The sequence below is a fragment of the Branchiostoma floridae genome, chromosome 1 (genome assembly GCF_000003815.2).
Source record: "Branchiostoma floridae strain S238N-H82 chromosome 1, Bfl_VNyyK, whole genome shotgun sequence".
Lineage (NCBI taxonomy): Eukaryota > Metazoa > Chordata > Leptocardii > Amphioxiformes > Branchiostomatidae > Branchiostoma > Branchiostoma floridae.
In genome coordinates, this window is record NC_049979.1 from 9690964 (window position 1) to 9702332 (window position 11369).

General features: G+C 42.6%; 2 long non-coding RNA genes across 3 annotated transcripts; one reads left to right on the plus strand and one right to left on the minus strand.

Moving 5' to 3' along the window:
• Window positions 1–1419: 1419 nt before the first annotated feature.
• LOC118414418 lies at window positions 1420–4617 on the minus strand. Of its 2 annotated transcripts, none has more exons than XR_004830968.1 (5): window positions 4388–4617; window positions 4079–4266; window positions 3608–3763; window positions 3339–3463; window positions 1420–3119 (listed from the first exon to the last, which is right to left on the minus strand). It is a non-coding gene; the product is annotated as an uncharacterized LOC118414418 (long non-coding RNA). The 2 variants fall into 2 exon arrangements; XR_004830967.1 differs by having other exon boundaries at window positions 3608–3760; window positions 4388–4616.
• Window positions 4618–4812: 195 nt separating this feature from the next.
• On the plus strand, window positions 4813–9935 carry LOC118414429. Its single transcript, XR_004830969.1, has 6 exons — window positions 4813–4915; window positions 5198–6179; window positions 6889–7864; window positions 8162–8299; window positions 8421–8551; window positions 8819–9935. It is a non-coding gene; the product is annotated as an uncharacterized LOC118414429 (long non-coding RNA).
• Window positions 9936–11369: the final 1434 nt, after the last annotated feature.

The following is an 11369-nucleotide window of genomic DNA, read 5'->3' on the forward strand; positions in this document are numbered from 1 at the left end:
GGGTGTCGTCTCCCTCAAAAATAAGCTAAAACCATGTGAAGTTCTACTATAAAGGTAGCCCTGATATGATATAGCGTCCTGATTCACCCCGTTCGCCGGATCCAACTTTTGCTGATAGATGGGGTCCCAAAAAAAGGTAAAGTTCGATAATGGACCTCAGCAACTGGTTACGATACTGCAGCTGAGCTTGAAAGTTTGAGCTTTTCCAGAAGTGAAAGATAGGAATATAGATGAAAATCAATTATGCAAATGATGACCTCATTTGAATGGTTAATGAGAACAACCTATAATACTATGTTTGGAAATGATAGAATTTTTGCCATCAGGTTAACCATTTTCGAACTTGGCTTCCTTTCTACAACCGCTACACACCTTCCAAATGATTCCAACTTATACATGAAGGGTCCATTTCACACTGCATGAAAACTGCTCTTTAAGCACTCTTAAAGTGTGCTGAAAGGTACCGTATTGGCATTCTTTAAGCTACATTACGTCATGCTTACGCATTCGGAAATATTATATTTAAGCCATGATTACGTGCGTCCGTAAAGGGCACGTAGTGGCACACATTTAAGCAACTTTTAAGCATCGTAAACTATGTTTAAATTCTCATCTTTACACAGCGTTTTTAAAAGCACCGTAAATGCTCATTGAATTGAGTGACATACGTCGACTTAAAGCGTGCGTATGGAGGTGAGGGACAAGTTTTACATGTTGGGAAATGGAAAGGGTACATTCTTTTGATGGTCTACAGGTTCTGTTAAGGAAGGGAGTCCAATGGACCATCCATTTCACAAACTTCAGGATGTGGGAGAGGGGGACCGTCCATTTTCGGAAGTTGGAGAGTGTGGGCGGAGGTGGGTATCATTTCACTAAAGGGGCATTCCACTCAAGACGGGACTGTTATTTTCCGATAGATATTAATTGTAGGAAGTGACAAATGTATAGTACGTAACATTATACGATGAAGTACCCATTAGCCCGACGCATCAAAAATCCTTCAGTCTTCTACAAAACTCCCCAAGTACCGTCTTATAAAATTAATCAATCTCAGCCTATGGCTGAATACTATGTGCCTGACAACGCCTGACTTAAGTTAGGTTACGAAACTAATTTCTGGGGCGCTAAGAAAAACACGTCTTGTTATGTGTTCTTTGATATCTTGTGAACAATTATCTTCTTGGCTTGCTTAGCGCCCCTCATGTATGCCGAAAATATTCACGATAAAGGAAGTCTCTACACGCATAGGGAATACATGGGTAGGGTCTGCGTGGGTTTCGTGAGTGTCACTTCGGTCTTCGCGTAACCCGCTACAAGTGGAATTCCATAAAACGTCGGCGGATCATGTATTCGTTGATACATTATCTATTTCAATATAACACTCCCTTCTGCAGTGGAATGAGAAATTGAAACAACACCTGGTTTAAAACAGTTTATTCAATAACATTTCTTGATACATTTGGGGAAACAAAGTGTACAATATGTTGGTTAGGTTGTACTTGACATTTTCAACCGTTGATCACAGAAATACATTACAAGTACTCAAACGAAAAAATCTTAGGGTTCTTGGACAAGATGACTTTCTATAACAATGTGGACAAGGTTGCTAGTATTGTACTAGAAAGTCCACAAATTACACGAAATATAGAGTGAGAACAAAAGGTCTTAATGGAAGAAATACATGGAAAGAATACAAGACAAGAAATACATCAATACGTACTATGTATAGCATTTTGTAAACACCGACTACTGGCTACAGTCAAACCCAGACGCCTTCAGAACACAGTACGTACAATGTTTGTAAAAGCAACAGTCCTTAACTGAGAAAGATGAGAAAAGACTACTAGTAGTTTTTATTTGTGCTGATAGAAAAACAAATCAATGTAACTTGCTCAGAGGTACCGGTGCTTACAGTGCGCCAGATAGACTCCAGAGGACATTGATGACTATAAAATTGTACACTTTGTATTCGTGAAAACAAGAGCTTCATCTACAGACTGCTGGGGACATGACAGGAAGTAACTTGATTTGTGATTGTAGTTTCGGTTCTAGGTTCAACCTAGAAATGTCCCATCCCCTCTGTCTACCTGAAGCATTATCAGCGGAGAGAATCATCTCTTGATAAGCGGCAAGGTGTTGAGTACATTTTGATGACGCCCCGAGTAATGCTCCCAGTAGGGGGTTAGGACATTCTGAGAGCAGTGGCTACTTCTACACACAGCGCTTCAGCCTATTTCTGCGGTATTCAGGCCCGATGTATGGCCGATTTGGTTTCTGTGACCATGTCCATGGCCGAGACTGCATTCGAAGTTACTGCAAAGTTCTGTCCTTCAGAGAACAGAGACCTCCCAGTTCTGTCAGCTCAGAACAACTTGCACTCTTCAACCACCTGTCTTCCTTTCTGGCCCTGTGCCGTCTTCTTGGTTCGGGAGCCAAGATTACGACACAGGGCATCTTATGTAATGGTCTACTAGTAGGTTCCCGGCCCTAGACTATCACACAAGGCAGAAAAGGCGACAGGTGGTAGAAGAACCCAAGTCGTCCCAAGCCAACAGATCCAGCAAATCCCTGCTTTCTAAAGGACTAAACTTCGCAGTAACTCCGAACACAATCTCAGCCATCAACACAGTCACGGAAGCCAAACCAGCCACACACCGGGCCTGTACACCACAGAAACGGGCTGAAGTCCCGTGTGCAAAAGAAGCCCCCACTCACAAAATGCCCTAACCACCTACCGACAACATCACTCAGGGTGTCAACAAAACACACTCAAGCACCTTGCCACCAACAAGAGATTGTGATCGGCCCTGCCAACAATGTCTCAGGTAGACAAAGGGAATCTTAATATCAGCAAAGTTATGAATGTAACATCACAGATCATTTACTTCCTATCATGCCAATCCCAGCCCAGTTCTGCAAGACAGTTCCGTTTTAAACGATCAAACCCCTTACAAGACATGTACGAACTTAACAGTTCCAGGTCCTCTGGTATGGCGTACACACGAGCATCGGCCTTTCTGGCTGTGGAGATGGCAACCTCTCACCAGGATCAGATAGCATCTTCCAGAATTAACTACAGCTGAAATGGTGAGAGATGTCTCCTTCCCTGCGTCTTCCCACTACAAGGACGTGAAATAAACAATCAATTAGGACAAGGCAGACTAACGTTATTTTCATTTTATGTAATCAAAACATTTAAAAGGGTCACAGGGATGCCTTTATGCCCCAGCAGGAGAGAAAATGGTAACCGAAGTTATGCAGAGTTACGTGATAGAATATTGCAATTGTAATGAGGGGTCCCAAAACCCCTTTACTTTGAATCCAAAAGAACACCCTACCGTGTTGAACTTGGTGCCTCCTTGGCTTGGTCATGCACTGAAGTCGAGAAACACCTTCAGTGACGCTGCTGCGTGGCACCTCCCTTATCCAGTTCCTCTCTTAGTGCGTCCAGACATGAATTTTGCTGTGATTTCGGTAAAAGAAACAGACATTCATCAGCTGATTCACCACGGCTGCAACAACCAGGAAAGGCTCAACGACTGTCCATTGGTTGAATGTGATACACAATATTAGAACCTCTAATAGTACTACTAATGTCAATATTTACCTTGTGGGGGATACCGTGTAGGATTCCTAGGTGAATTAGGCTTTGCTGCCTGTCGTGTCACCCTCCTGTCACACGCAGTTCTCCTTCCTCCCCCAGCTCAGCACAGTTCCAACCGTGCTTCGAAACTGTTCACTGATTCTGCAGTCACGACTTCTGCTGTCAGAAATACAGAAATTAAAACTGTAAATATAATAATGTGTTGTTTTGACAAAGACCGTTGTCCTATCAATAAATATCTGATGACGACATATTACTAGCATTTTTCCTCATGAATACAGGCTTTCCATGACATCATACTAATTATAATTTTAATCCTCCGACGACCATGTTGGCTGTTAATTGAATTAAGCATCTTCGTGTGGTTAACAGACGTACGCTGTAATCCAACATGGCGCAGATGACGTCAAATGAAAAGCCTAGTCTGTATTATACAACCAACTAACTAACTAACTACCAACACAGCTTCTATACCTTGTCATATGCCTGGGAAAGCATAGTCGTCAGTCTGTTGTTTTGAGCACCGCGGATGTTCTCAAAGATGAACCCGTAAATTCTCCCGACGTCTCCCGGAACGTGTCGTGAAGTACCGGTAGAATTTTTTTTCCATATTGTGCGATTCCGATAGAAGGGACGGGCTCGCATCAACTGTCTCGCCACCGCTGCAACAAACACAGAAAGATTCAACGGCTGCCCAGCGGTAAGTGGAAAAGTGGCGCACAATTACAAATGTAGAACCGGACACCTCTGATAAACAGCAATGAATTAATAATGTCCACCTACATAGATAAGCAGGGCTTGTCGTCTGTCTCGTCGGACGTTATCGTGAAACACCTACGGCTACGGTAAAGGTTGGCGTCTCTCGTCGGCAACCATTGTGTCCCTTGCGTTCGGTCGTGCGAGACGAAGCGGTTACGGTCTCGTATGATTCAAGAATCGAATGACAATGCCGTGGCTTGGAAAAGCTAACAAACGCGTGCCCAACACAGGTGAAAAAGATGACTGGTCTGTGATTGGTCAGGAAATTATAAAACTTTGTAGACTGGGCGAATCCAAGACCTGCCCCTGTTTTAATCTGCGTGAAACCCCGGCAATCGTCTGCCAGCGCGTCTAAGGTGACGGACACAGGTAAAAAAGGTTACTGGTCTGTGATTGGTCAAGGAATTAATCTATTATGCTATTATGCAGACTGAGCGAATCGAAGACCTGCCCCTGTTCTTATTTGCATGAAACCCCGCCACTCGTCTGCCAGCGCCAGGTGACGGACCCAGCTCGCAGCACACAGAACATCGCGGCCGCTTGAGACAACAGGTTAGTCTGCGTCTTTATGTGTTTATAAGTTTATACGTCTTGTACGGGTTATCAGTAGTCCAATAAATAAAAAAGAAAAAAAGTGCCATAATAATCTTCTCTAAGATTGAAGGCACAGAAGAAGAAGAAGAAGAAGAGATAATCGACAACGTTCAAGTCTTTTGTGACCGTTCGAGAATGCAAAAATTTACATGTGGGGCATCCTTGTGCCTTATTCATGAATTCATTACCAAAATAAGACGTTATTCTGCCTCTACCTTATTCCCCTTTTTTTGCTTCTAGGAGCTTATTGGTGCCATCATTCCCGGATCAACAAGGTTCTACTTGGTTCAAGTTAAGTGCTTATGTGTCTTATGGGGTTAAAATGGTAACATCTTGCAAATATGGACTGGGACTAACTTGTCATAAGGCACCGTATGATAGAAAGTAAATGAATTGAGCGTGTTTTGTTGACATACCAAGGGATGTTTCTGGTAGATATTCGGACGTGCATTTTGTAAACGGAGGCTCTTTTTGCAGTCAAGGCTTCAGTCTGTTTCCGTGGTGTACATGCCTGGTGTGTGGCTGATTTTTGTTTCTGTTGGTTTCTGTGACTGTTGATGACCGGATTGTATTCGGTCAGTTATTGTACGTACATTCTGTTCTTTACAAAACAGGGTCTTCCCTGGTTCACCATCTGTTGTAATTTCTGTTTCATGTCGTGGTCAGTGGTTGTCGGGAACCTAGACCATTACATAATCTGCTTTGTGTTGCTCTCTTGGGTCCCGAACCAAGAGAACAACACAGGCCAGAAAGGACGACAGGTGGTTGAAGAACCTATTTTATATTAGTAGTAGTAATTCTCGGCGTAGACACAGTCACAGAAACCGAATCAGCCATTCATCGGGCTTGTATACCACAGAAACAGACTGAAGCAGCCATAGCTTCTCGAAATTTCAACCGAAACAAACGTCAACATTACTTGGGATTTCATCGAAGCACACTCAATCGTTACTACACATAAATTCATCCCACTTTTTCCACGACAAACCTAGAACGGAAGTTTTAATCACAAACCAAGTTAACTTTCCGTACTTTAACTTACGTGTAAGGTATATTTCCTATATTTTTGAGCCAAAATAATTCATTTCGTCTCGTCTTTTCTACCGAGGATCATCGCACCGCAAGAAGAAATATCCGGACGTGGAAAGGGAGGCGAAGACTGACGAAGGAAGGTACCGGACGTGACCGAATGTAGATTCACAGTCTTCCAACACATGACAAGGTATCGTACCGTATTGTGTGAAAGCACACATTCTTTAATTGTAAGACAACAGTCTTTGGCTATATTGATGAGTGATCATGACTTTTTCATTGGTGTTGGTAAACTTAAGTTTTCAGAATTAAAATAAAAATGATAGCAGCTCATTCGTCCCCTGTGGTTTCTTCAGTTTAATCCAAAGTTTCAAGGACACTAAACTGAAGAAACCCGGCAGGGGACGAATGAGCTGCTATCATTTTTCCTAAGTTGACGTGGGGGTCACATCGGGTCAAATTCTCGCATTAATAATGACAAAAATGGCCGGCCGCTAGCTTTTATGAATGGAGCTTTGTCTTTGAAGCCCTGGTGGGGACCATCTCGGGGCTTCTGGAGTTGTTTTTTCGCCCGTCAAGGCAGGTAAGTGCGTTGGGAATCTAGGGAGTTCAAGAATCCGGCGCTATGGGCAAGAATAAAGGCCCAGTGAACACACGTTGGATCTCTTGTATGGCTCGCTTTGGGACGGTATTATGTAATATACCGTCCCTTTGGGGCTAGGTTTGACTGTTTGTGAAGTGGAAAAATTGGTCGCAAACATTGTTATCCGTACCTTGTGTGTTTGTTGCAGCGGTGTTGAGGCAAATCATGCATGACTTTTTCTTCTACCGATTTGTGCCTTATTTATCACGAAAACGACGTTAAACCTGCACCTTATTCACTTTTTTTCTTCTTATAGGAGCTTATTGGTGGCTTCATTCCCGGATCAACTGCAGCTACAAGGTTCAAGTTAAGTGCTTATGTGTCTTATGGGGTTAAAATGGTAACATCTTGCAAATATGGACTGGGACTAACTTGTCATAGGCACGATAGAAAGTAAATGAATTGAGTGTGTTTTGTTGACATACCAAGGGATGTTTCTGGTAGATATTCGGACGTGCATTTTGTAAACAGAGGCTCTTTTTGCAGTCAAGGCTTCAGTCTGTTTCCGTGGTGTACATGCCTGGTGTGTGGCTGATTTTTGTTTCTGTTGGTTTCTGTGACTGTTGATGACCGGATTGTATTCGGTCAGTTATTGTACGTAAATTCTGTTCTTTACAAAACAGGGTCTTCCCTGGTTCACCATCTGTTGTAATTTCTGTTTTATGTCGTGGTCAGTGGTTGTCGGGAACCTGGACCATTACATAATCTGCTTTGTGTCGCTCTCTTGGGTCCCGAACCAAGAGAACAACACAGGCCAGAAAGGACGACAGGTGGTTGAAGAACCTATTTTATATTAGTAGTAGTAATTCTCGGCGTAGACACAGTCACAGAAACCGAATCAGCCATTCATCGGGTTTGTATACCGCAGAAACAGACTGAAGCAGCCATAGCTTCATGAAATTTCAACCGAAACAAACGTCAACATTACTTGGGATTTCATCGAAGCACACTCAATCGTTACTACACATAAATTCATCCCACTTTTTCCACGATAAACCTAGAACGGAAGTTTTAATCACTAACCAAGTTAACTTTCTGTACTTTAACTTACGTGTAAGGTATATTTCCTATATTTTTTAGCCAAAATAATTCATTTTCGTCTCGTCATTTCTACCGAGAATCATCGCACCGCAAGAAGAAATGTCCGGACGTGGAAAGGGAGGAGAGGACTGGCGAAGGAAGGTACCGGACGTGACCGAATGGGGATTCAGTCTTCAACACATATATGCAAGGTATCGTACCGTATTTTGTGAAAGCACACAGTTTTTAAGTAAAAACAACAGTATTTGTCCATGGATGGCTTTTTCATTTGCGTTGGTAAGTTTAAGTTTACAGTTTCAATGTCAATTTTGGTAACTAAAGAATTAGACTTTCAGTAGAAGAGTCTTTTCTATTACTTTGAAGTATATGAATACATTTGTATTACGGTTTGAAAATTGTTCGTAAACATTGATATCTGTACCTTGTGTGTTTGTTGCAGCGGTGTTGAGGCAAATCATGCATGACTGTTTCTTTTACCAATTTGTTAGAAACACCTGCACGCCGTAAGAGAGGAAAGGAGCTTGGGAGAATTGAGCTGTCAATCGCCTGTCACTGAAAGTGCTGGTCAACATCCAGTGCATCACCGAGCCAAGGAGGCATTCAGTCTTTCCGAGACATATGACAAGGTGCTGTGCTGTACTGTATGAAAACAGTAATAGGATATAGGATAGCAATCTTTAGCTGACAAGTTCAATGCCTGAACCTGAACAATGCTTAGTAGAGTTTTCTTTTGTTTTTCAAAATTAGGACGTAGGCGTGGACAGCTTAGCTGCGAGGAAGCTGATGCGTGCATACGTCCTGGCCCTGCATGTGAACCTGTTCGCTATCATTGGAGGAAGGAAGCAAACAAGAAGACTGTTGACTGGGTTAACACAACTGTGAGTATCCTGTACAACTCACACCGCAAATACAGTGTGTCACTGATGTTAAACAGTTTATACCAACTTTGATCAGATAAGATCAGTATAATAACCTCTACTTTTACCAGTATTCTTTTGATGTCTTCTGCATGATTTCTGCTACCATTTCCGCTCCTGGCAAGAACGTAAGCCAAACTTGAGCCAAAGTTCAAAATGTTTTGATTCCAAAACAGCAAAATATTTTTGGTCTCTCGTCATAATTGTTTGCTGTTCACTTTCTTGCAGGTACAACAAGTTTGGAATGAGACAACTCTCAGCAGCTTCCAGTATCTTATTGGTGCCATCACGCCCGGAACAACTACAGCTGCAACGCTCATGTTTGGACTTATCCTGGTGAGAGGCTGCCTGATGCCCTCTCCACGGTGACGTCCAGAAAGATGCACTCAGGACTTCAACCCGCTTCTGTGTTGTACAGGCCCGATGTGTGACTGATTTGGTTTCTGTGACTGTGTCGATGGCCCTGATCGTACCCAACCAGTTACTGTAAATTCTGTTCTTTATAAAACAGGAACTTTCCTGGTTAATCATCTGTTGTCATTTCTGTTTCATGTCGTGGTCAGTGGTTGTCGGGAATCTGGACCATTACATAATCTGCCTTGTGTCGCTATCTTGGGTCCCGAACTAAGAGAACGACACGGGCCAGAAAGAAAGACAGGTGCTTCAAAAGCCTATTTGATCTTTGGTCCTTTAGAAACACTCGACTTCTCGGTATCGACACAATCACAGAAACTGAATCAATCAAATAGAATGCAAAGTGTGTCATCCTACAGCCATGATCTATATGATGATGTTAGATATATGTAGTTAAGCTTGTATTTTTGTACATAAGTGGTGGTCTACAGTTTAGATAAGTAGATGTCAACATTGTCCGTTTATTGTGTAGAGGTTGTTTGTAGCCTTTTAAATCAGTCCTTTGGAAATTTCCCAACCCAAGGCTTAGGCTGACGTTTACACTAACACAAACACAAACACACACACACACTAACGCACCATACACACACACTAACAGACTAATACAACATATTTTTGTAACACTAACAATCAGCTCAAAGCTTTAAACTTAAGACCGCATAAAAGATTTCTATGATTCTTTACTTACAAAGGCTCCAAGCTACCACTATACCATGTACTGGCAATGTCGACATTTACTGATTCTAGGCTTTGATGCCTACTGTATCCCAGAGTGAGGATAATTGTTTACCTAAATGGGTAGATATTAAGTTTTAGTTCGATTTATTTAGCTTTAGTGCTAGAGCAATTTTTTACTGTGTGGCTTTGTATATTGTACACATGTGTACACTTTGCATTCATCTATTGCATTTAAATAAACAGTTTGAAATCAGTTGTGTTGTAATTGTTTTATGGCTTTCCCCTTTTTAGACCGTTACGCCCATGTGTATTGGATGGCCCCTTCCCATACCCTTAATCCCATGTGTGAAGTGATTGGTCCCCCCGTACCATTGTTTCCATGTTTGCCCCTTTCCAAGATCGTTTATACCATGGCCCTTTTCCAGATCCATAACCCCATGTGAAATGGATGATCCCGTCCCAGATCTTTGGTCCCTTTCTATATTCTTTATCCTGTTAAATGGACGCCCCCTTCCCAAAGCCATTACCCCATATGATGTGACTGGTCCTTCCCTAGCTTGACCTTCACCCCGTGTAAAATGCATGGTCCCAATGTGGAATGGTTGGTCTCTTCCTTCCCTGGCCCTTTGCTCGACATGAAACAGATAGCCTTTCTTCTTAGACCCTTACCCCCATGTAGAATGATCGTCCCCCTTTCTCACACCCTTAATTCCATCTGAAATGGTTGGTCCAATACTTCCCATACATCCATATTTATATGGCAAGTTCCCCTTCCCAGAACCTTTGACCCCACGTGTCCTTCCTTTACCCAACCCTTACCCTTCGTGAAACGGATGGTCCCTCCCTTGCCTTACCCTTGTGGAGTGGATGGTCTCTCCTCCCACACCATGTGAAATGGATGGTCCCCCAAATCCTTGCTCCATTTTGCACTTGCACCATGAACAGACGTACTTACTATGGTGTTCAGCACCAATGGCAGGCTTAGTTATTCACGTATTGATAGTGTTCAGCACCAAGGACAGACTTAGTTGCTCATGTATTGATAGTGTTCAGCACCAAGGACAGACTTAGTTGTTCATGTATTGATTGTGTTCAACACCAAGGACAAGCTTAGTTTCTCAGGCATTGATTGTGTTCAGCACCAAGGACAGGCTTAGTTGTTCATGTTTTGATAGTGTTCAGCGCCAAGGACAGATTTAGTTGTTCATGTATTGATAGTGTCCAGCACCAAGGACAGACTTAGTTATTCATGTATTGATAGTGTTCAGCACCAAGGACAGACTTAGTTGTTCATGTATTGATAGTGTTCAGCACCAAGGACAGAGGTAGTTGCTCATGCATTGATAGTGTTCAGCACCAAGGACAGAGGTAGTTGCTCATGCATTGATAGTGTTCAGCACCAAGGACAGAGGTAGTTGCTCATGCATTGATAGTGTTCAGCACCAAGGACAGGCTAAGTTGGCCATGTATTGATAGTGTTCAGCGCCAAGGACAGATCTAGTTGCTCATGTATTGATAGTGTTCAACACCAAGGACAAGCTTAGTTTCTCAGGCATTGATTGTGTTCAGCACCAAGGACAGGCTAAGTTGCTCATGTATTGACGGTGTTCAGCACCAAGGACAGACTTAGTTGTTCATGTTTTGATAGTGTTCAGCTAGGTACTCGTTTTCACCTTAGTTAAGTGAG